Source organism: Triturus cristatus, chromosome 1_1, assembly GCF_964204655.1.
Source record: "Triturus cristatus chromosome 1_1, aTriCri1.1, whole genome shotgun sequence".
Classification (NCBI taxonomy): domain Eukaryota; kingdom Metazoa; phylum Chordata; class Amphibia; order Caudata; family Salamandridae; genus Triturus; species Triturus cristatus.
The window spans coordinates 1,174,388,487-1,174,411,777 of NC_140579.1; the positions used below are offsets into that span (position 1 = coordinate 1,174,388,487).

General features: G+C 45.0%; 1 long non-coding RNA gene across 4 annotated transcripts in view; it reads right to left on the reverse strand.

Annotated features, from left to right (window-relative positions):
• LOC146871812 (uncharacterized) overlaps window positions 1-23,291 on the reverse strand; it is an 85,027-nt gene that overhangs the window by 40,846 nt on the left and 20,890 nt on the right. For 2 of the 4 annotated variants that reach the window (XR_014959609.1, XR_014959608.1), the window contains exon 2: window positions 2,000-2,050. The exons of the other annotated variants lie outside the window; for them this stretch is intronic. This is a non-coding gene — a long non-coding RNA (uncharacterized LOC146871812). The remainder of the gene's footprint in view (window positions 1-1,999; window positions 2,051-23,291) is intronic. 4 annotated transcript variants of the gene reach the window in all.

Consider the following 23,291-nt stretch of genomic DNA (forward strand, 5'->3'; position numbering starts at 1 on the left):
GAGGGTGGATCCTCAGACAGGTCCCCATCCTATGAGGAGCTGCCCTTGTACTTACAGCACCTTCCACAGTGTACCCAGCGCCGCTCACGGTGGTATCACATACTGAGGTTCACTGCCAGGCAGTGAACTTCTAAATCTGGAAAACCCAAACCTATTTTTCCACCATTCTTTAGACAACCCCCTCAGAACTTGACCTGCTTCTTAAGAGAGATCTTCGGATTTGTTAGGATCCTCATGAAAAGAGAGAGATTTTCAGAAGAGTGTAATTTTACCCAGCGTGTCCTGTCCGTCCTGACAGTGGCAGTTCATTCAGAATTCCAGGCTAATTTTCAGTGGTCCCAGTAGCCCCAGTGTGTGGGTCTCAAGCAAATTCAAGTCTGTGCGGACATTTTCTATTGCAGTGGCGACTGGTGGAATTTGAAACTGGTGAGGCGAATGGAAAAAGAATCAACGTATGTGAGCGCAGCGAGCGAGCCCAACGGCAATAAGGGGTGTTTGGGGGGGTTCTCCCCCCGTGAAGACATTTTTTTAAAATTGGCATCTTTTTGGTGCGATTTTCAGCACTATTTCTGTGATAAATTAACTAAAAATTCAGTTCTTCTAGGCATTTATAAAAGAACACTCAAACATTATTTCACAGAATTTCTGGGTTGCCAAGCAAATCTGACTTCTGAAGAGGGCTAGGGTACTAAGCAAGACTGCTTTGGCTCTACCCTTTCCAATAGAAAACACTAGTTAGCGATGTGAACAAGTTCAATGGACAAACCTGGGGTCTAGAGAGAGTCCCTCTCCTGAGAATTTTTTTTAAAAATGATTGGCAAATGGTGCATTTTAAAGCAAAAGAATGCAGCGATAAAGCAAGGCTTATTAAGCAGTGGGAACGTATAGTCTTGAAATATTAAACACATTAAAAACTGCCCCGTATCTTCTTGCATTATTTTGTTCAACAGTTACTGTAATATGTAAATTGTTCTGCATGACAACTTTAGCCCTTTAAAACGTATGCTTGCCCAGTGTCTTGTACTGCATGCAGCATTAACTTTGGAAAAATATGCTCTAACCAGACTTCGGGAAGCACCACCGCTGCTGGCTGTAACCAGTCATATAGAAATATGTGCAGACAGGTCTTTAAGTGAGATGAAAAAAGTGGGTGCTCCCTATAAAGGAACATGCCAAATACATTTCTGTGATTCTCGTAGTGTGCCATCAGACCGGTATTTTGGTTTCTCTCTGAGATGTAATTTTATTCAGATAAATGGCACAGCAACTGACATACGCCTAAAGCCTAAGCTGTTTAAGATAAATGAGTAACAACAACAATGACTGATTGCTCTGTGACAACTGAACAAGTCAAGATAGCATCTCTGACGTTGTCCCATGTCAGGTGTAAAACCTGCTTTCTTATTTGTGACCTAGTTACTTATTTGTTTTGAACAAAATAAAAGGTTTCATGAACACCATTTATTTTACCTCAGTTCGTGCTTACATCCTCGCCAGACGTAGTCAGCAACCTCTAATACCTGTACTCCCAAGTGATTTTTTAAAATAATTTCCTACCTTCTGTTTACTATTCTTAACTAAATCTTTAACCATATTGGCCTAGGTTGCAGTGTGCAATTTAAAGTGTGTGAGAAGTTGGCCTGGTATATGCTGGTCACTAGTTAAAGTGGCCACCTTGCACCAGTACAATTCGACTGTTATGGTAGATAGGTTTAAGAGAACCTTTTAAAAAAAGCTATCCTAGTGGTAGCTGTTGAGAGCAGCCTTCAGGCAATGTTTCAGAGGAATGTAAAGCAGCTTGTTTTACCTCATAATCTCTTGAATCAGTAAATGAAAGGACACCACACAGGTATATATCTCAAATATACTTTAACAATTTTTCGGAGCACACAACCCTTAAGATCCAATTAAGTGTTAGAATAAAACAAAATTTAACACAATTCAATTAGGCTCTCAATGTTCATCCTCTTTAATATTGTCAAATTCAACTTCCACTCACTTGCGCCAACGCGTTTCGCCATGGTCGGGACAACCTACGGCTTCCTCAGGGCTGGAAACAATACAAAATACACACTTGTAATCACATTGTGTGGCACTTAACAACAGTGCCATAGAGCCCAACTTTTAACAACCTTGTGCAAGAGACTATTCAAACCTATATGTTGTGCGACACAATCTATACATAAATCCATGTTACATCACTACTCAAACATATAATATTCAATTGCATTGAAGTAAATTTTCAAATTCATCTCATTTGAATGATTATTGTGACTTATTTCTTACATCCAGTTTATTGTGACGTTGTGATCATAATCTTTAGGTGTTTTGCCTGAACCCAAGTGTTTTTACGTTTATGTAACCCAACTTCATGCAATGCAATACTGCATGCAAAGAGTGCTCACCCACGGCACCAATTGAGAGCAATCCCCTTTGGGAAGATGACAAGGGCAAGGAGGAATTGTAGCAAAAATTTGCAGTTTGAGGAGTGTATTAAGGACATAGAAAAAAGATTCCTACAAAGAGGATATTGTAAAAAAGATGTACTAGCAGCTAAAGAGAGGATACTGAAAACTGCTCGCATATCCACCTTAAAACATTTGAAAAATAATACTCACACTGCACAACATATCAGGATGATCACTGATTACACACCGATTGGAAGTACTTTGCTGAAAAGCATGAATAAGCACTGGCACATACTTAAATTGGATAAATCTTTAGAAAGTCATATTGGTGCGCAACCTCAGATCACATTTTGCAGAGGCAAAACTCTAGGTTCAATGTTAAGCCCTAGCTACCCACAAAACAAACAAATGGAGACATGGCTAGATCAGTATTCTAAGTTTTTTTTTAAATGTGGTCATGGTGGGATGTGTAAGTGTGCTAAAGACAAGACCAAGCAATTTCAGATCAATAATGGCAAAATGTATGATGTATTAACTCATATAACCTGCAGTACCAAATATGTTATTTACATAATTGAGTGCAAATGCACCAAAATATATGTAGGGAGTACTATAAGAATGTTAAAAGAACGCATGAGTGAACACCTGAGAGCGATCAAACTGAATGACATACGGTACCCTATAGCAGAACATGTACATAATTGTATTGCTCAGGGAGAAAATAAAGGTTTCAGATTCTTTGGGATTTAGCACATTAAAATAGACCCACGGGGTGGGAACAGAGAACTGATGTTGCGGAGACACGAGGCAAGGTGGATTATGCGCTTAAGAGCAGTAGAAGACGGCTTAAATTTCGATCAGGAATTACAGTACTTTTTGGGTGACTAATTGGTAAGTTTATGGTCAATGATGAATGAATTGATTGTACATTGATTCGAGTTAAGTATCACCCTTCAATTAGCAAAAGTCATAGGAGCACTTACTAGTGAGCTACTCTAGGGCAGTTTAAATGGATTTGTTGCAAGATGAATATCACAAAATGAGAATTTTTAGTCATACTAAGGTACTTATGGAGGAAAATATTAAATTATACGTATATTTGATAGTAGCAATCTATGTACTCAAGATGCTATTGGAAGTTCCGTAATGGGAAGTTTATAATTGATGCAACGCTAATGGTTACTAATTTTATGTAAGTTGGGGTTTATTTACGTATTCATTGAATAAGGCAAAGGTTACTGACAGTTACAACACGATGATATATTGCTTGCGTATAGTGGTGGATGAGGTGTAGCGATTTAAATTTTTGCACTACTGAAGATACTATATTGCTGAATATAACTTAGTCAATATGAATATTAACTGCCGTATTGTACCAGCACTAGGCTAAGATGGCGCTTACAAATGAGAGTGGAGTAGTCCTTTTTCAATTTTTGATGACGATATTATTGTCATGAACCCGGAAGACGCTGTTCCTCGCCTGTACTCGGGTGCGGTGACACGGAGATACGGAGAGGTAAGAGGGGGGTGGTTCCTCATATCTAGATACTTTAGCTTTATTTTAATTAGGAAATTGGAGTCTGAAATAGTAACGGTATGTGTTGGTATTTATTTATTTCTCCGTTAGGAGTTGACGGCGCCCTGCCATTATATTGAGTTACATGGAGTCTTGAAATGTGACGGTAGGGACGCTTCAATTATGATTCACAATTTATTAAGTTTTGTATAATTAGTAAGGGCAACAAGTGACTTTCGTTGTTTTGGATTTATCTATTTATTTTTTCAGAATGTGAACAACATAAATATGCAGCCTAAAAATAGGATTCTGAAAGATAAGATAAATATATAGTGGATTTGGGATCAACAAGCCATATTTGGTACTATTTGAAGGTAAGAGATTATGTATTTGCAAATAATATTGAGCTAAAAAATTTGGCGAGTGAAGGCTTGGTGGTTTAATGGCACTAAACGGATTATTATTGGTTTGTTTAGACTTGAAGCTTGATTTATTCTGGAAATTCTCGACCCTGAAAAGAATACTATTGTTGGAACTAAGATGGAAGTATATTTCTAGAGGTAGGAACCATTTTTGACAATTATAGAGGTCAAAGCTGGCGTATTTAAGCTGACAGACCCTTGCCTCGCGTACTCTACAATGACAGGAGATTTCTTCTTTTTTACTTTGGATTAACAGAAACGCCTTTGAGATACTTAAGGTATTGGCGTCAATATGACGTGTTTTTACTTCTCTTTTCACTTGGGTTACATAAACGTAAAAACACTTGGGTTCAGGCAAAAGACCTAAAGATTATGATCACAACGTCACAATAAACTGGATGTAAGAAATAAGTCACAATAATCGTTCAAATGAGATGAATTTGAAAATGTACTTCAATGCAATTGAATATTATATGTTTGAGTAGTGATGTAACATGGATTTATGTATAGATTGTGTCGCACAAAATATAGGTTTGAATAGTCTCTTGCACAAGGTTGTTAAAAGTTGGGCTCTATGGCACTGTTGTTAAGTGCCACACAATGTGATTACAAGTGTGTATTTTGTATTGTTTCCAGCCCTGAGGAAGCCGGAGGTTGTCCCGACCATGGCGAAACGCGTTGGCGCAAGGGAGTGGAAGTTGAATTTGACAATATTAAAGAGGATGAACATTGAGAGCCTAATTGAATTGTGTTCAATTTTGTTTTATTCTAACACTTAATTGGATCTTAAGGGTTGTGTGCTCCGAAAAATTGTTAAAGCATTTGTTCAATCTTTTGATTGGGTTTAAGGGAAGTAGGGTGTTCCCTTTCCTCAGTTTTGGATGCACCTAAGTGTATTATTTGTTGCAGTGTAACTAGGGTGATTACCATATGAGCGCCATTTATCCTGTACACCCAGTATTATTGATATATATAAAATATATATGTATTTATTACTAGACACACTCTACTAATCTCTTTATGAGATTAGAAGTCAAGGACATATGCACAAATCAACATTTCACAACAAATTAAGCACTTATATGGCTGGGGCCCTAGGGGCGTACCAGAAAATATACTAAAAAAGAGGTATAAGAAGAACGACTTGAAAAGGGAGAAGGCCTATGGTCTTCAGAAGCGCTGGGGCCTCACTAATCCACCCAAGGCAGGTAAGTAAAGGATTCAAAAAAAGGGGAGGAACCAAGAGCTTTTTAATGAGGTCCTGCACCGTGCTCCAAGGAATAGAGAACAAAACCAAGGGTGCAGTTCCTCTGGGAGAAGGGGGGGTTAAGAAAAAGGGGGGAGAGCGATTAGTCTCTATAGAATGCCCTCACACACCTAGCAAGGTGTCATGCTTCATCATAGGGCTGTGCTCCTCGTCGGGCCGGCGCTGCAATGCCCGACGGGCTCCCGCGAAGGGGCTCTTTTTCGGAGATCTTTTATAGAGACAGCCGTATTGGTGCGTGGGGGTAGGTGCAACAAGTGTAGTGAGTGATGGTGTAGTGAGTTAAAATAGGTATGGTATTGCCAGACAATGAACCATTTTATTCTGATGGTATACCAGCCTAGGTAAAAACAGGTGACCCCAAGGGATTATAATGATCCCTAGGGAAATCAGAAGGTCGACATGTTTCTTGCTCTATGCCCTTACGAGTCGGTGGCAATTCATCAGGACCAAGTGAGAAAGTGCTCCAAAAAATATATAATAAACTCTACTACATAATTGGTGATTCAAAAATTATAAGTACATCACCAGGCAAATCCATTGGGTCCCTAAGAGGAGTGGACCCGCTGTTGCGGTACCTAGAAGAAAAAGAGAGGACAACACAGACACATAAAACATTACAGCATTTAAGAATTAGGTGCTGGTGGGCTCCTGTAGGGAACCGTGCGTCTATTGTGATAGCCAAATCAATGTGCTCACACAGGAGATCTCAGAAGAGGATCGTGCCTAATACTATAAGGGTTACCACAATACGTGATAATGTGCAGACACCATGAATGCCAATTGCTATAATGTGCTTCACAAAGTGCTCAACTGGCAAGAATGGATTTCCAAAGCGGAACGTGCCTTATCGTATCAGGGTTATCACAATGCGTGAGGCTATGTACACACCATATATGCCAATTGCTATAATGTGCTTCACGACATGCTCAATGGTGGGGGGTCGCGATGAGTGTTAGAGCGGGAATTGTATTGTCATCCTCAGCCCTCCGAAACCGTAAATAAACAATAGGGGAGGTGTTGAGAGGCCAAAGTGGCGGTATTGGTGAAGACGCTGATCCCACGAGTGCTAGTGCTGATGGCTACGTAACGATACTCGTATTGATAGTTGTGGGGCCCGTGAGGGTGAGACTCACCCCCTGGGGGACAGAAAATGCTGTACGGGTTCGCCTGGAGGCCATAAAGCACTCGCCCTAAAAAAGTTTAAAAAAAGTTAAGGGCGGAGTTAAATACCTGGCAAGTTGTCGTACACACATAAGAACCCTGGGAAAGTAGAGTACTTACAGATTTGGGGCGCAGGCACGGCCGAGATCCTACTGAGGCTCAGGCTTCCGTAACATGCCGCCGTAGGTGTGTCCTAGATAAAGGAAGTGATCGGACGCAACGGGGCAAACGACTAGACCGCAACCTTTGGCGGCCATATTGGAGATGTCAAAAAAACTTTATTGTGCGGGAAGTACAAGGAAGGACGAATGTCCCATTGCAAGTACAGCTTAAGGCATGCACAACATAGATCTTGTAAAGAACGCGCTGGAAAGTGGCTCAGCGGAACGCGCACGGTAAAGCGTGGGTATTAAACAATATGGGTATGTTAATGTTTATTTTTAGCTATAAATCCACTGGTAAGACCACTTAATTGGCACCATCAGGACATATATGTATGTAAAATCGATGTCAGCACTACAAGCCGATGAGTCTTTGCCTAGTGTATCAAAAAAACTGTTGTCTGTAACCATTGAAGTTGTTGACGGTGACCAAGGATAATCACCTTAATGTAGGCTGTAGGGATCAGGTTATTAGTTGATACCGGCCGTCTCATATATGGGGTGGATCATGTATTGTTGAGAGTGGCCCATGGTATATCATTGTTGAGGCCGTCAGTATGGCTAGAAATTCTGAAAATCCACTGCTGTTCCTTTCGGAAAAGGGCCTCCTTACTGATCATTGGAAAGGCCTGTAGGATTGTCCATGTAAGATCGTTGGCAGTGTGCTTTTTCTCCAAGAAATGGGTGCACATTTTGGTGCTAATCTTTTTGCATCTAATGTTGCTACGGTGCTCGGAAATCCTGATCTTCACTGGACGTGTCGTCATGCCAATGTACATAAGGTCACATGGGCACTGAATTAAGTAAATACAATTGCGAGTGTTGCAATTGGTGTGGGATCTTTGTTGCCAGTTTAGGGTTTCTGAAAAGGTGATAGATTTACTTGTTTTTGTGAGGGTGCATGCTGTACATTGTCCGCATGGGTGATGGCCTGTCACAGGTGGGAGGCCCCACAGTCGTTGGTTGGACGGCGGGGCTAGTTTGGGTCTGGTGCTGATGAGCATACTTTTCAAATTGTCGGTTCTTTTGAACGCAAAACGGGGCTTGGGGACTTCCCAGCCTCCTACCGATAACAGATTCCAATGTTTTTTGATTATTTTCTGGAAGGTGTTTGATTCAGAAGTAAAAGTGCTTACACACGTAATTAGGTCAGTTTTTATTTTTTCCGTGGAGGCAAGCAAGACATCTCTGTTGGTATTGCGTGCTCTTTTGTAGGCCGTTTGCGTAATTGTCCCCGGATATTCTCTTCGAGCCAGATGGCCAGTGAGCTCATGTGCTTGTGATTTGAAGTCCTCCAGTGTGCTGCAATTGCGTCGGAGTCTGAGATATTGCCCATATGGCAGGTTGTTGCGTAAAGCCTTAGGGTGGAAGCTACTAAAGAGTAGTGGGCTATGGCTGTCAGTAGGTTTTTTGTAGGTTTTGGTGTTCAACCCAAGAGGGTTTTTTTGGATGAGCAGATCCAGAAACGGCAGCTCATGAACTGAGGAGTTGGCTGTGAACCGAAGATAGGGGTTCAGGCTGTTAACCCAAGCTACAAAAAGAGGGATGGAATTCAGATCCCCTTTCCAGAAAATGAGAAGATCATCTATATACCGCCGCCAGAGGGTGATGTTCTCCTTATAGATATTGGTCTCAGATAGGATGTGGTTGGCTTCAAAGTGTGCCATGTAGAGGCATGCCAGGCTGGGAGCAAATGTGCTCCCCATCGAAGTGCCCTGGACTTGATGGTACATGCGGTCTTCGAATTGGAAGTAGTTTTTTGTTAGGGCAATCTCTGCACACTCCATGATGAAAGAGATTGGTGTGGGCGAGTCCCATATTTGTGTTTGCAGTACTTCTTCCACAACATCCAAGGTGGCCCTCTGAGGAATGTTGGTGTAGAGGGCCTCTACATCCAAGGTAACAAGTGCATCCACACTACTGCCAGTCTCATTGACTTGTTTGATGATATTGAGGACATCCCTTGTGTCGAGTAGGAAAGTTGGAGTCTTTTGTACCAGGAGGCGTAGAAAGTGGTCACAGAACCGCGAGAGGGGTTCCAGAGCCGAATTGATACCTGACACAATGGGTCTCCCAGGTGGGGGTAGGACACCTTTGTGAATTTTTGGTAATGTGTAGAAGTACGGTATACGGGGATCATTATTCATTAAAAATTCTGACTCGTTTTTTGATATCCAGCCTTGTGTTAAAGCACTGGTCACTAGTGTTCTTATTGTAATGATCAGTTTTTTGGTTGGATCTTCTTTGATTTGCACGTAATACCGTGTATCACTCAGTTGTCTTAGGCATTCCGTTCTGTAATCCGGGGTGGACATGATCACTATTGCTCCCCCCTTATCTGCCTCTTTGATGGTAATCGTCGTGTCTTTGCTGAGATCAGTTATCGCCAAGTTTTCCAGGCGAGAGATGTTATGGAAGGTTTTTTTCTCTGTCATGGTACTAATGTCCTTGATGACTGCTTTTTCGAAAGCCAGGATTTCCGGTGGCACCATTGCGGACGAGGGTGTGAAGGTGGATGGTTTTCGCAGGCCTGAGTCTGATTGGGAAGAGGGATTTGGGCCTGTGAAGAAATTTCTCAGACGAATTTTCCGAAAAAGGTCGTGTACCTCGCAGTGAGTCCTGAATTCATCGTGTCGTGGTGTGGGCACGAATCCCAGCCCCTTGGTAAGGATCTTAACTTCTGGCTGGTTTAACTGTCGATCTGATAAGTTCACTATCAATTTTTCTTCCCTCTGTGACTCCTGAGTTCCATCGGGCCTTGGTCTGTTTCGTCTTTCCAGTGGACCTGTTTTTGCTGATTGTACCCGCCTCTTCTTCTTCCTCTGCCCCTGCCTCTGCCTAAAAAAGGTTGTGGTATATAGGGGTTGAAAGGTAAAGGTCCCTGTTGGAAACCAGGTGGTTGCCACATGTGTGGACCTGGAAAAGGGGGCATCGTGTAGGTGTACTGTGGGTTAGGCGGGCCGTGTTGTTGGTAAGGTTGTTGGCCTCTCCAACTGTCGGTGCTAGAATTGCTACTATTGGAGGTAGTTCTCCGGCGGGAATTGGAACTGTCATCTGACGAGTAATCACTTTGTGCTTGTTGGAAATCGTCTTTTAAATAAGGGTAGATTTTTTCTTTATTGAAGCGCCCAATATCTTTCTGAAGTTTGCTGATTTTTTGTCGCATTAGATAATCCTTATTTTCTGCGATTTCACTGTTGATTTCTGATAGCTTGGCTTTAAAGGCCGCGATAGTTATAGTCGCTTTCAGTGCTCCTTCGGCAATGGTGATCTGAATGATTAGGTCGTCAGCCAGGCGTTTGGCTGTCTTAATAATCAGTATCAACCAGTCCCTAGTGCACTTCCAGGCAACTAGGGACCATTCCTCCTTAAATTGCTTGTCCTCAAGAAAAATTCTTGGCATAATAGACACGATAAGCCCATTGGGGGCTATATTGGCGCGGAGATATTCAGTCATAATTGCCCCGTGCATAATGATCTTCATCAATTGGCGTTTCATGTTGGTGATGCTGTTCCAGTCGCTGCCCATGCTAGTGGTCGCCATAGCTCCGTCTGCATCTAGTAAGGATGGTGTTCTGAGGATTTCTGACACCAGGTCGTCATCAAAGGATAATCCCTGGTGTTGTTCCATGGTCATGGGTGTCCAAGGGGAAAAAAAGGGAAAGGGAAAAGGAGCGGTAAGTATCCGCTAGCCAACACGGGCTAAGGTTCCACGGCTGAGCCGCCGTACGTAAATGCTTCAAAAAAAGGGGAGGAACCAAGAGCTTTTTAATGAGGTCCTGCACCGTGCTCCAAGGAATAGAGAACAAAACCAAGGGTGCAGTTCCTCTGGGAGAAGGGGGGGTTAAGAAAAAGGGGGGAGAGCGATTAGTCTCTATAGAATGCCCTCACACACCTAGCAAGGTGTCATGCTTCATCATAGGGCTGTGCTCCTCGTCGGGCCGGCGCTGCAATGCCCGACGGGCTCCCGCGAAGGGGCTCTTTTTCGGAGATCTTTTATAGAGACAGCCGTATTGGTGCGTGGGGGTAGGTGCAACAAGTGTAGTGAGTGATGGTGTAGTGAGTTAAAATAGGTATGGTATTGCCAGACAATGAACCATTTTATTCTGATGGTATACCAGCCTAGGTAAAAACAGGTGACCCCAAGGGATTATAATGATCCCTAGGGAAATCAGAAGGTCGACATGTTTCTTGCTCTATGCCCTTACGAGTCGGTGGCAATTCATCAGGACCAAGTGAGAAAGTGCTCCAAAAAATATATAATAAACTCTACTACATAATTGGTGATTCAAAAATTATAAGTACATCACCAGGCAAATCCATTGGGTCCCTAAGAGGAGTGGACCCGCTGTTGTGGTACCTAGAAGAAAAAGAGAGGACAACACAGACACATAAAACATTACAGCATTTAAGAATTAGGTGCTGGTGGGCTCCTGTAGGGAACCGTGCGTCTATTGTGATAGCCAAATCAATGTGCTCACACAGGAGATCTCAGAAGAGGATCGTGCCTAATACTATAAGGGTTACCACAATACGTGATAATGTGCAGACACCATGAATGCCAATTGCTATAATGTGCTTCACAAAGTGCTCAACTGGCAAGAATGGATTTCCAAAGCGGAACGTGCCTTATCGTATCAGGGTTATCACAATGCGTGAGGCTATGTACACACCATATATGCCAATTGCTATAATGTGCTTCACGACATGCTCAATGGTGGGGGGTCGCGATGAGTGTTAGAGCGGGAATTGTATTGTCATCCTCAGCCCTCCGAAACCGTAAATAAACAATAGGGGAGGTGTTGAGAGGCCAAAGTGGCGGTATTGGTGAAGACGCTGATCCCACGAGTGCTAGTGCTGATGGCTACGTAACGATACTCGTATTGATAGTTGTGGGGCCCGTGAGGGTGAGACTCACCCCCTGGGGGACAGAAAATGCTGTACGGGTTCGCCTGGAGGCCATAAAGCACTCGCCCTAAAAAAGTTTTAAAAAAGTTAAGGGAGAGGTTAAATACCTAGCAAGTTGTCGTACACACATAAGAACCCTGGGAAAGTAGAGTACTTACAGATTTGGGGCGCAGGCACGGCCGAGATCCTACTGAGGCTCAGGCTTCCGTAACATGCCGCCGTAGGTGTGTCCTAGATAAAGGAAGTGATCGGACGCAACGGGGCAAACGACTAGACCGCAACCTTTGGCGGCCATATTGGAGATGTCAAAAAAACTTTATTTTGCGGGAAGTACAAGGAAGGACGAATGTCCCATTGCAAGTACAGCTTAAGGCATGCACAACATAGATCTTGTAAAGAACGCGCTGGAAAGTGGCTCAGCGGAACGCGCACGGTAAAGCGTGGGTATTAAACAATATGGGTATGTTAATGTTTATTTTTAGCTATAAATCCACTGGTAAGACCACTTAATTGGCACCATCAGGACATATATGTATGTAAAATCGATGTCAGCACTACAAGCCGATGAGTCTTTGCCTAGTGTATCAAAAAAACTGTTGTCTGTAACCATTGAAGTTGTTGACGGTGACCAAGGATAATCACCTTAATGTAGGCTGTAGGGATCAGGTTATTAGTTGATACCGGCCGTCTCATATATGGGGTGGATCATGTATTGTTGAGAGTGGCCCATGGTATATCATCGTTGAGGCCGTCAGTATGGCTAGAAATTCTGAAAATCCACTGCTGTTCCTTTCGGAAGAGGGCCTCCTTACTGATCATTGGAAAGGCCTGTAGGATTGTCCATGTAAGATCGTTGGCAGTGTGCTTTTTCTCCAAGAAATGGGTGCACATTTTGGTGCTAATCTTTTTGCATTTAATGTTGCTACGGTGCTCGGAAATCCTGATCTTCACTGGACGTGTCGTCATGCCAATGTACATAAGGTCACATGGGCACTGAATTAAGTAAATACAATTGCGAGTGTTGCAATTGGTGTGGAATCTTTGTTGCCAGTTTAGGGTTTCTGAAAAGGTGATAGATTTACTTGTTTTTGTGAGGATGCATGCTGTACATTGTCCGCATGGGTGATGGCCTGTCACAGGTGGGAGGCCCCACAGTCGTTGGTTGGACGGCGGGGCTAGTTTGGGTCTGGTGCTGATAAGCATACTTTTCAAATTGTCGGTTCTTTTGAACGCAAAACTGGGCTTGGGGACTTCCCAGCCTCCTACCGATAACAGATTCCAATGTTTTTTGATTATTTTCTGGAAGTTGTTTGATTCAGAAGTAAAAGTGCTTACACACGTAATTAGGTCAGTTTTTATTTTTTCCGTGGAGGCAAGCAAGACATCTCTGTTGGTATTGCGTGCTCTTTTGTAGGCCGTTTGCGTAATTGTCCCCGGATATTCTCTTCGAGCCAGATGGCCAGTGAGCTCATGTGCTTGTGATTTGAAGTCCTCCAGTGTGCTGCAATTGCGTCGGAGTCTGAGATATTGCCCATATGGCAGGTTGTTGCGTAAAGCCTTAGGGTGGAAGCTACTAAAGAGTAGTGGGCTATGGCTGTCAGTAGGTTTTTTGTAGGTTTTGGTGTTCAACCCAAGAGGGTTTTTTTGGATGAGCAGATCCAGAAACGGCAGCTCATGAACTGAGGAGTTGGCTGTGAACCGAAGATAGGGGTTCAGGCTGTTAACCCAAGCTACAAAAAGAGGGATGGAATTCAGATCCCCTTTCCAGAAAATGAGAATATCATCTATATACCGCCGCCAGAGGGTGATGTTCTCCATATAGATATTGGTCTCAGATAGGATGTGGTTGGCTTCAAAGTGTGCCATGTAGAGGCATGCCAGGCTGGGAGCAAATGTGCTCCCCATCGAAGTGCCCTGGACTTGATGGTACATGCGGTCTTCGAATTGGAAGTAGTTTTTTGTTAGGGCAATCTCTGCACACTCCATGATGAAAGAGATTGGTGTGGGCGAGTCCCATATTTGTGCTCGCAGTACTTCTTCCACAACATCCAAGGTGGCCCTCTGAGGAATGTTGGTGTAGAGGGCCTCTACATCCAAGGTAACAAGTGCATCCACACTACTGCCAGTCTCATTGACTTGTTTGATGATATTGAGGACATCCCTTGTGTCGAGTAGGAAAGTTGGAGTCTTTTGTACCAGGGGGCGTAGAAAGTGGTCACAGAACCGCGAGAGGGGTTCCAGAGCCGAATTGATACCTGACACAATGGGTCTCCCAGGTGGGGGTAGGACACCTTTGTGAATTTTTGGTAATGTGTAGAAGTACGGTATACGGGGATCATTATTCATTAAGAATTCTGACTCGTTTTTTGATATCCAGCCTTGTGTTAAAGCACTGGTCACTAGTGTTCTTATTGTAATGATCAGTTTTTTGGTTGAGCACTTTGTGAAGCACATTATAGCAATTGGCATTCATGGTGTCTGCACATTATCACGTATTGTGGTAACCCTTATAGTATTAGGCACGATCCTCTTCTGAGATCTCCTGTGTGAGCACATTGATTTGGCTATCACAATAGACGTACGGTTCCCTACAGGAGCCCACCAGCACCTAATTCTTAAATGCTGTAATGTTTTATGTGTCTGTGTTGTCCTCTCTTTTTCTTCTAGGTACCGCAACAGCGGGTCCACTCCTCTTAGGGACCCAATGGATTTGCCTGGTGATGTACTTATAATTTTTGAATCACCAATTATGTAGTAGAGTTTATTATATATTTTTTGGAGCACTTTCTCACTTGGTCCTGATGAATTGCCACCAACTCGTAAGGGCATAGAGCAAGAAACATGTCGACCTTCTGATTTCCCTAGGGATCATTATAATCCCTTGGGGTCACCTGTTTTTACCTAGGCTGGTATACCATCAGAATAAAATGGTTCATTGTCTGGCAATACCATACCTATTTTAACTCACTACACCATCACTCACTACACTTGTTGCACCTACCCCCACGCACCAATACGGCTGTCTCTATAAAAGATCTCCGAAAAAGAGCCCCTTCGCGGGAGCCCGTCGGGCATTGCAGCGCCGGCCCGACGAGGAGCACAGCCCTATGATGAAGCATGACACCTTGCTAGGTGTGTGAGGGCATTCTATAGAGACTAATCGCTCTCCCCCCTTTTTCTTAACCCCCCCTTCTCCCAGAGGAACTGCACCCTTGGTTTTGTTCTCTATTCCTTGGAGCACGGTGCAGGACCTCATTAAAAAGCTCTTGGTTCCTCCCCTTTTTTTGAAGCATTTACGTACGGCGGCTCAGCCGTGGAACCTTAGCCCGTGTTGGCTAGCGGATACTTACCGCTCCTTTTCCCTTTCCCTTTTTTTCCCCTTGGACACCCATGACCATGGAACAACACCAGGGATTATCCTTTGATGACGACCTGGTGTCAGAAATCCTCAGAACACCATCCTTACTAGATGCAGACGGAGCTATGGCGACCACTAGCATGGGCAGCGACTGGAACAGCATCACCAACATGAAACGCCAATTGATGAAGATCATTATGCACGGGGCAATTATGACTGAATATCTCCGCGCCAATATAGCCCCCAATGGGCTTATCGTGTCTAATATGCCAAGAATTTTTCTTGAGGACAAGCAATTTAAGGAGGAATGGTCCCTAGTTGCCTGGAAGTGCACTAGGGACTGGTTGATACTGATTATTAAGACAGCCAAACGCCTGGCTGACGACCTAATCATTCAGATCACCATTGCCGAAGGAGCACTGAAAGCGACTATAACTATCGCGGCCTTTAAAGCCAAGCTATCAGAAATCAACAGTGAAATCGCAGAAAATAAGGATTATCTAATGCGACAAAAAATCAGCAAACTTCAGAAAGATATTGGGCGCTTCAATAAAGAAAAAATCTACCCTTATTTAAAAGACGATTTCCAACAAGCACAAAGTGATTACTCGTCAGATGACAGTTCCAATTCCCGCCGGAGAACTACCTCCAATAGTAGCAATTCTAGCACCGACAGTTGGAGAGGCCAACAACCTTACCAACAACACGGCCCGCCTAACCCACAGTACACCTACACGATGCCCCCTTTTCCAGGTCCACACATGTGGCAACCACCTGGTTTCCAACAGGGACCTTTACCTTTCAACCCCTATATACCACAACCTTTTTTAGGCAGAGGCTGGGGCAGGGGCAGAGGAAGAAGAAGAGGCGGGTACAATCAGCAAAAACAGGTCCACTGGAAAGACCAAACAGACCAAGGCCCGATGGAACTCAGGAGTCACAGAGGGAAGAAAAATTGATAGTGAACTTATCAGATCGACAGTTAAACCAGCCAGAAGTTAAGATCCTTACCAAGGGGCTGGGATTCGTGCCCACACCACGACACGATGAATTCAGGACTCACTGCGAGGTACACGACCTTTTTCGGAAAATTCGTCTGAGAAATTTCTTCATAGGCCAAAATCCCTCTTCCCAATCAGACTCAGGCCTGCGAAAACCATCCACCTTCACACCCTCGTCCGCAATGGTGCCACCGGAAATCCTGGCTTTCGAAAAAGCAGTCATCAAGGACATTAGTACCATGACAGAGAAAAAAACCTTCCATAACATCTCTCGCCTGGAAAACTTGGCGATAACTGATCTCAGCAAAGACACGACGATTACCATCAAAGAGGCAAATAAGGGGGGAGCAATAGTGATCATGTCCACCCCGGATTACAGAACGGAATGCCTAAGACAACTGAGTGATACACGGTATTACGTGCAAATCAAAGAAGATCCAACCAAAAAACTGATCATTACAATAAGAACACTAGTGACCAGTGCTTTAACACAAGGCTGGATATCAAAAAACGAGTCAGAATTCTTAATGAATAATGATCCCCGTATACCGTACTTCTACACATTACCAAAAATTCACAAAGGTGTCCTACCCCCACCTGGGAGACCCATTGTGTCAGGTATCAATTCGGCTCTGGAACCCCTCTCGCGGTTCTGTGACCACTTTCTACGCCCCCTGGTACAAAAGACTCCAACTTTCCTACTCGACACAAGGGATGTCCTCAATATCATCAAACAAGTCAATGAGACTGGCAGTAGTGTGGATGCACTTGTAACCTTGGATGTAGAGGCCCTCTACACCAACATTCCTCAGAGGGCCACCTTGGATGTTGTGGAAGAAGTACTGCGAGCACAAATATGGGACTCGCCCACACCAATCTCTTTCATCATGGAGTGTGCAGAGATTGCCCTAACAAAAAACTACTTCCAATTCGAAGACCGCATGTACCATCAAGTCCAGGGCACTTCGATGGGGAGCACATTTGCTCCCAGCCTGGCATGCCTCTACATGGCACACTTTGAAGCCAACCACATCCTATCTGAGACCAATATCTATAAGGAGAACATCACCCTCTGGCGGCGGTATATAGATGATCTTCTCATTTTCTGGAAAGGGGATCTGAATTCCATCCCTCTTTTTGTAGCTTGGGTTAACAGCCTGAACCCCTATCTTCGGTTCACAGCCAACTCCTCAGTTCATGAGCTGCCGTTTCTGGATCTGCTCATCCAAAAAAACCCTCTTGGGTTGAACACCAAAACCTACAAAAAACCTACTGACAGCCATAGCCCACTACTCTTTAGTAGCTTCCACCCTAAGGCTTTACGCAACAACCTGCCATATGGGCAATATCTCAGACTCCGACGCAATTGCAGCACACTGGAGGACTTCAAATCACAAGCACATGAGCTCACTGGCCATCTGGCTCGAAGAGAATATCCGGGGACAATTACGCAAACGGCCTACAAAAGAGCACGCAATACCAACAGAGATGTCTTGCTTGCCTCCACGGAAAAAATAAAAACTGACCTAATTACGTGTGTAAGCACTTTTACTTCTGAATCAAACACCTTCCAGAAAATAATCAAAAAACATTGGAATCTGTTATCGGTAGGAGGCTGGGAAGTCCCCAAGCCCCGTTTTGCGTTCAAAAGAACCGACAATTTGAAAAGTATGCTTATCAGCACCAGACCCAAACTAGCCCCGCCGTCCAACCAACGACTGTGGGGCCTCCCACCTGTGACAGGCCATCACCCATGCGGACAATGTACAGCATGCACCCTCACAAAAACAAGTAAATCTATCACCTTTTCAGAAACCCTAAACTGGCAACAAAGATCCCACACCAATTGCAACACTCGCAATTGTATTTACTTAATTCAGTGCCCATGTGACCTTATGTACATTGGCATGACGACACGTCCAGTGAAGATCAGGATTTCCGAGCACCGTAGCAACATTAGATGCAAAAAGACTAGCACCAAAATGTGCACCCATTTCTTGGAGAAAAAGCACACTGCCAACGATCTTACATGGACAATCCTACAGGCCTTTCCAATGATCAGTAAGGAGGCCCTCTTCCGAAAGGAACAGCAGTGGATTTTCAGAATTTCTAGCCATACTGACGGCCTCAACGATGATATACCATGGGCCACTCTCAACAATACATGATCCACCCCATATATGAGACGGCCGGTATCAACTAATAACCTGATCCCTACAGCCTACATTAAGGTGATTATCCTTGGTCACCGTCAACAACTTCAATGGTTACAGACAACAGTTTTTTTGATACACTAGGCAAAGACTCATCGGCTTGTAGTGCTGACATCGATTTTACATACATATATGTCCTGATGGTGCCAATTAAGTGGTCTTACCAGTGGATTTATAGCTAAAAATAAACATTAACATACCCATATTGTTTAATACCCACGCTTTACCATGCGCGTTCCGCTGAGCCACTTTCCAGCGCGTTCTTTACAAGATCTATGTTGTGCATGCCTTAAGCTGTACTTGCAATGGGACATTCGTCCTTCCTTGTACTTCCCGCACAATAAAGTTTTTTTGACATCTCCAATATGGCCGCCAAAGGTTGCGGTCTAGTCGTTTGCCCCGTTGCGTCCGATCACTTCCTTTATCTAGGACACACCTACGGCGGCATGTTACGGAAGCCTGAGCCTCAGTAGGATCTCGGCCGTGCCTGCGCCCCAAATCTGTAAGTACTCTACTTTCCCAGGGTTCTTATGTGTGTACGACAACTTGCCAGGTATTTAACCTCTCCCTTAACTTTTTTAAAACTTTTTTAGGGCAAGTGCTTTATGGCCTCCAGGCGAACCCGTACAGCATTTTCTGTCCCCCAGGGGGTGAGTCTCACCCTCACGGGCCCCACAACTATCAATACGAGTATCGTTACGTAGCCATCAGCACTAGCACTCGTGGGATCAGCGTCTTCACCAATACCGCCACTTTGGCCTCTCAACACCTCCCCTATTGTTTATTTACGGTTTCGGAGGGCTGAGGATGACAATACAATTCCCGCTCTAACACTCATCGCGACCCCCCACCATTGAGCATGTCGTGAAGCACATTATAGCAATTGGCATATATGGTGTGTACATAGCCTCACGCATTGTGATAACCCTGATACGATAAGGCACGTTCCGCTTTGGAAATCCATTCTTGCCAGTTGAGCACTTTGTGAAGCACATTATAGCAATTGGCATTCATGGTGTCTGCACATTATCACGTATTGTGGTAACCCTTATAGTATTAGGCACGATCCTCTTCTGAGATCTCCTGTGTGAGCACATTGATTTGGCTATCACAATAGACGCACGGTTCCCTACAGGAGCCCACCAGCACCTAATTCTTAAATGCTGTAATGTTTTATGTGTCTGTGTTGTCCTCTCTTTTTCTTCTAGGTACCGCAACAGCGGGTCCACTCCTCTTAGGGACCCAATGGATTTGCCTGGTGATGTACTTATAATTTTTGAATCACCAATTATGTAGTAGAGTTTATTATATATTTTTTGGAGCACTTTCTCACTTGGTCCTGATGAATTGCCACCGACTCGTAAGGGCATAGAGCAAGAAACATGTCGACCTTCTGATTTCCCTAGGGATCATTATAATCCCTTGGGGTCACCTGTTTTTACCTAGGCTGGTATACCATCAGAATAAAATGGTTCATTGTCTGGCAATACCATACCTATTTTAACTCACTACACCATCACTCACTACACTTGTTGCACCTACCCCCACGCACCAATACGGCTGTCTCTATAAAAGATCTCCGAAAAAGAGCCCCTTCGCGGGAGCCCGTCGGGCATTGCAGCGCCGGCCCGACGAGGAGCACAGCCCTATGATGAAGCATGACACCTTGCTAGGTGTGTGAGGGCATTCTATAGAGACTAATCGCTCTCCCCCCTTTTTCTTAACCCCCCCTTCTCCCAGAGGAACTGCACCCTTGGTTTTGTTAGGTAAGTAAAGGACCCACGGGAGACGCATGCAGTGTGGGAACACAGCCGCGAATCCCAAAAGACTTCAATGGAGCAAGTCGCTGTTGGAATTTTAAAGTTTTAGGATACTTCGGGAAAGTCTACATGCAAGTCACTTACAGGGTAAGTAGTTCTAGAGCCAACACACACAGGAGCACCGGAATACTTGAGTTACCTCACCCAGGGAAACCGGGTGCATAGGTGTCTTTTGGTGTTGGGTTGCGGCGTCGTTTTCAATGGGAGCCAAAGAAGACTTGCTGCTTGTGAAGACAGGAGAAGTGTCTGGTGGAATCCAAGGCTGGATTCAGAAGAACGAAGACCTGAAAGCAGAGGAGACAGTGTTCAAAGTCACTAGCCAGTGACCCGGGGCCAGGAAGCTGGATGCCCACAGATGTCGCGTGATTTCAGGTGATCATGGGTGCCTTGACTCTTCAGCCACGAGGTCCAGGAGGTGTCGACGACAACCAGGAGCTAGATTCGGAGTGTCCCACATAGTCTGCAGCTTACTGAGGTGTTGGCAACTGGATTGGAGCCAACAAGCCTTGGCAACAGCAAGTCTCATGGAAAGTGAAGAAAGTCAGCAGTGCAGACCAGCAAGGTCTGAGGGACTCACCCAGCATGGGTAAGTCAGAGCAGTCCTGGGGCAACCAGGGGAGCCCTTTGGTTCTGTAGAAAAGTCTTCAGGGGACCCACAAGCCAACCGGCAAGGGATCACAAAGATGCCTTGTGAGGATTCACTTCACAGGAGCCCACGGTCACTCGGGACAAGGCATGGCCTCTGAATTTTCAAGGGAAATCCTGCTGAAGGCTTGGACCACACGTGGTCCAAAGCACAAGTTCATAGAACGTCGTGAAGGGGTTGCACTCAACAATAGTGCATAGTACCCAGGTATTGCTGTTCCTCGTTAATCATAGGGTCCACTCGCCTCAGCTTCTCTGGGGACTCACAATGGCTGTCGAGAAGTCAGGAAATCTACTTCTGGGGCTGCAGGGACTTCGGACTCTGGCGGGAGTGGGAAAGTTTGTGACCGATGATGCAAAGTTTTGGTGCCTGCCAAGCAGGGGAGTCACTCCTTGACTCCAAGGGAGATTCTTCAGTCTTCCAGAGGTAGTTGAACGTCGAAGGTCCAGGATTCTTCTTCAGAGCATCGTCCAGGGATATCTAGTTTGCAATGGCGAGGGTTCCCTAACTTATACTACAAAGAAGGGAGGGACTAGCTCTATGACCACTCCTATGGGAGGGTCAGGGGAGTGGGTGGCTACACCCACTTCCCTTTGTCCAGTTTCGTGCCAGAGCAGGGGCTGGTAGCCCCTGAACCGGTTTGAGCTGGCATATGCACAGAGGAGCCTACTGCTCCCCCAGTGCAGGACTTCAAAGCACTCTAGGAGTGCACCCACCCTGCCCCAATACACTAAATCCTGTCTGGAAGGTGGTTACAACTCCCTGTGACAGGATGCCTATTGTTGGGCCCCCTCCACTGCGAGTTTCGGTCAGCAGCAGGAGGGCAGCCCAGTGTCTGTGCTGGTGGCATCCATTTTGTGATGCCAGGGCTCTTCAGGATTCTACCGTGTTTCCACAGTGGGTACATGTCTATCTCTCTAGAAGGGTGGGATCATACTCCCACACCAGTTACTGGTGTGGGGGTATGATTCCAAAGCGTTTGACACCAAACACGACATGTTTTGATGCAGCCATCCCAAAATTAGCATTTACCGCTAGGTTATAATGCACTTAAGAGTATATGGTTTAACCGCATCCACAAACAGGTACAGAGAATGGACTCTGAGAGCTGCAGAGGGGCCCTGCTCAGGCAGAGGCACCCCCTCACATGGAAACCAAGCACCCTGCCCTCAGGATTGTTAGGGCCTGCCTTAGGGGTGACTGATAGGTTTATATGTGTGTGTAAGGTGAGATATAGGGAACCTATGCCTCAGTGAGGAGTGCTAACACTACCTCACCCAGGCTGCAGAAGCAGGCCTGTGGTGTCAGATTTAATCTGCTTCCCAGGGGTGGCATAATACATGCTTCAGCCCCTGGTAGGCCTGTGAGGTACCTATGCCCTTGGTACCTAAGGTACCATATACTAGGGGCTCATAAGGTACCACCATATCCAATCACTAGTGCATCTAATATGCACTCCAAGTTGTTTAGAGAGAACAGAGAGGCTGGGGCCCTGATTAGCAGGGACCCAGCCAGACTATAGCCAGAAACCAGTGTAAACATCAGAAAAAAAGTGGGGGCAACATAAGTGCACATCCTACTCTCCAACACAACCCCCCCCCAACGCAGGGACACTAAACTAACCTTGACCGGTTGAGTCTTCGTGTTCTAAGTGGAAATACCTTGAGAGTCCATCTACATTGGCATGTTGGGTCCCAGGTCTTTGTTCCACTGTATAGTCCATCCCCTGTAGGGAAATGGACCACCTTAAAAGTTTTGGGTTTTCACCTTTCATCTGTTTAAGCCATAGGAGGGGCTTGTGGTCAGTCTGAACTATGAAGTGAGTGCCAAACAAGTATGGCCTCAGCTTCTTCAGGGCCCAAAAGGCCTCCCTCTCTATAGCTTACCAACGTTTCTCTCTAGGGGTCAGCCTTCTGCTTATGAAAGCTACTGGCTGGTCTTGACCTTCATCATTTAGTTGAGACAGTACAGCTCCCACACCCAGCTCAGAAGCATCTGTTTGGACAATGAACTTCTTTTGGTAGTCTGGACTCTGTAAGATGGGGGCAGTGCACCTCCTGGTGGCTCCAGGGGTAGGATCTCTAGCCTCAGAATATAGGAGTCCTTCATCCCAATAAACTTTATGGAACCCACTAGCACTCCCAGAAGCCTCAGCAGCAGCCTGCTGTCTGAGGGGTTCAAGAGAGGGGCAGCACTGTTGCTCCTTGCTCAGATCTCCCCTAGAAGGGCCCCCTGCCCCCAAGAACTCAACCTGATCCGGCTCAAGTCCCTCTGGGGCAGTTCCTTCTTCAGGATCTGCTTCTCCACCCTCAGGAGGGGAATCTGTGATCTGAGACAGAGGGGAAGGCACTGCCTTAACCCTACTGCTCCTCCTCTTGGGTAGCATCTGGTCCATAGTTTCAGGATCCAG